The 2,794-nt window shown below is 50.7% G+C and overlaps 1 non-coding gene across 1 annotated transcript; it reads left to right on the plus strand.

Moving 5' to 3' along the window:
- Positions 1–340: 340 nt before the first annotated feature.
- LOC112440137 (5S ribosomal RNA) lies at positions 341–459 on the plus strand. Its single transcript, XR_003028334.3, has one exon. It is a non-coding gene; the product is annotated as a 5S ribosomal RNA (ribosomal RNA).
- Positions 460–2,794: the final 2,335 nt, after the last annotated feature.

Here is a 2,794-nt window from a genome sequence, read left to right on the forward strand (position 1 = left end):
GAGTAAATGTCTCACAGAGGGGTCACCCTTATACCTTGGATGTTGAAACTTTGTACTTCTGGAACTAAAGCAGTTACCACGGTGCTGGGCATTGGGGGTAGGGCTAGGGCGTTCTAACCTCAGGAGGGCTAACAGTTCGGGGACACTCTTTATATCTTTGGCGACCCCATTTTTTTCAAGCCCAAAATGAGGCCAGGTGATCTGGCAAGTTTTGTGTTTCTAACATTGTGACAAACCCCAGAATGATATTGCATCACGGAAAAAACTCCTAGGCCCAGGCAACTGGGACCCCTGGGCCAGGCCCCACACTTTGGGGGACCCATCTGGCCTTTTCCAGCGTGTCTACGGCCATACCACCCGGAACGCGCCAGATCTCGTCTGATCTCGGAAGCTAAGCAGGGTCGGGCCTGGTTAGTACTTGGATGGGAGACCGCCTGGGAATACCGGCTGCTGTAGGCTTACTTTGTGTCTGACCCATGTTTCCCCGAGACAAAACACCAAGCTCACACCACACTCACACCACAAAACAAAGAACGGGTAAAAAAGGCACACACACACTTTTTCAGTTTACACCAAACCAGAATCAAAACCAAAATCAGAGTATCCAGAAATCCAAGCCAGGTCAAAACCAAAACCAAAGTATCAAGCAATTCAAGTCAAGTCAAAAACAAAAACCAAAGTGCCGGTACAGGCACGCCGTGGGTGATCAGGCCACGCTTCCACTCAAATGGAGTGGGCAAGTTCCAAAGACCAGTCTTACCAAGTTTCAGATGTCCGGACTCCAAGTGCCAGTTCCTTCCCGGTGTTCAGCCACTGCATTGATCCTCCACGTGGGCCTGCCGCGCGCTGCTCTGAGGAGGCTTTCCACGGGGGCAATTGCCTACCCGGGAGCGTTCTCAGGATCCGCGTCACTCAAGCTGGCCAAATAACTCTTCGGCCAGTTCTCCCTTGCACGGCAGCAGCACAGTGAGAATGTTCATCACAGAATTTATTCAGTCTCAGGGCGGTGTTTCTCCAGGTGTGGACTTCAGAATACCACCAGGTCAGAACCACCTGGGGCCGTCTCCAGACCTACTGAGTTAGAATCCCTAGGTCAGTGGCTCGCAGACCAGGGGCTGCAGACCAGCAGCATGAGCATCACCTGGGAACGTGTTAGGAACAGGCTCTAATTCTCAGGCCCCACCCCAGACCTTTTGAATCAGAAGTTCTGGGTATGGGACCTGGAAACATGCTTCACCAGCCTCCAGGGGATTCTGATGCAGAGCAGTGGCCAGGGGTCAGCCCCAGCAATTTCAAGCAGCTCCCCAGGTGCTTCTGACACATGGGTAAACTGAAAAAAAGGAGAAATTAGGGGGGAAACAAACAGAAAGTCCCAGGAGTCAACAGAATCTGACTTGGGATTTATGAGACATGCTCTGGGTCCACAGCCCCCTTCAGGGTCTTGGCCCTGACCTCGTCTCGTTCTTCCCTACCTTCACACGTGAGATGCTACTGTTAACACTCTAATAACAATGGATGCTTTTAAAGCTGCGACCCTTTAGGTCCACCCCAGGAAAGACCAATCCCTTGCTTATACCTAACTGTGGCCTGCCCTCTTTGTTCTGTTACTTTCTGATTATAAGTCTCTTCCCTGATAGATGATTCTGGAGAGAAAACAGTATTGGAGGCTGTTGATTGGAAAAGTAGCTCCTAATACCATCTTTGCATGAGCTCTCCGGAATAACCAAATGTTCTAGATTCTGTATTTGATATTTTGACATCTTGGAGCCTCGCTGATGGTAGAGGCACAGCCCCTCCCAGAGTTAGCCAGTTCCCAGAGACAGTACAGGATTCACCTACAAACACATCTTTCACATTCAAGCCAACCAATCCAGAGCCCACACCTCCAACCACCTCCTTTATTGGGCTCTCACACTCAAGGACACCAGTTACCAGTCCCAGTCACTCCAGGGCCAGGTAGCAGACAACTAAGGCAGTTCTATGGCCCAGAGCCTGCTGTAATTTTCCAAGCCAGCCAATCCTAAGCCTGCCTCACCTGTTCCTTCTCACAATAAAGCCTTCTGCCCATAGCTTCCCCCTTTCCCTCTGCCTCCTGACTGACCTGATGCTTCCCTGTGTGGCCCAGTGTACCCCCTCCTCCTGGGAACTGTGAGTAATAAACTGTCTCTTCAATGGCCATCATCTCCTGGTCTGTTGGCCTCACCATACCTGAATAAGAATAAACCCTACATTTTCAAGCACCTCTATCTTCCCTTAGGAAGGAAGTGGGTATCCCTGGAGACATTAAGCTTTGGGCTGATCCTTAAGACATCTGGCATAGAGGTGTGGGAAGGTCTGTGCCACCAACCATGTTGCAAGCAGACTAGGACTGCAACAACTGCCTTCTTCAGAAGCACAGCTCCCCCTCTCCCAGGAATTTTCCTGACAGATTCTTCCCTTTGTCTCTACAGAAGAAAAGGGAGTGAAGGGGCAGCAACTGAGTGAGCACAGGTGGGGAGATGGGTAGGAGATCTGATGCCAGGTTCAGTCTGCCTCATGCAGGCCCACTCCTCCACTAACTGGCTGAGAGATCCTGGGCAGCACCTCCCAGAGTAAGCCAACGCCTAGAGGCATACAGGACTCACCTGCAAACACACTCTACTTACTTACATCTGCTTGTGTCACTGTTTTCTTAACTGCAAAATGGGGATCTAACCCCACCCACTTCATGTAAGGAATAAAAGAGATAACATACATAGGGCTCCAGGACTGGGTGCAGCCCATGGAGACACTTCATGAGTGGTTAGCTGTGAGT

This window comes from Pan paniscus, chromosome 5 (assembly GCF_029289425.2).
Source record: "Pan paniscus chromosome 5, NHGRI_mPanPan1-v2.0_pri, whole genome shotgun sequence".
NCBI classification, from domain to species: domain Eukaryota; kingdom Metazoa; phylum Chordata; class Mammalia; order Primates; family Hominidae; genus Pan; species Pan paniscus.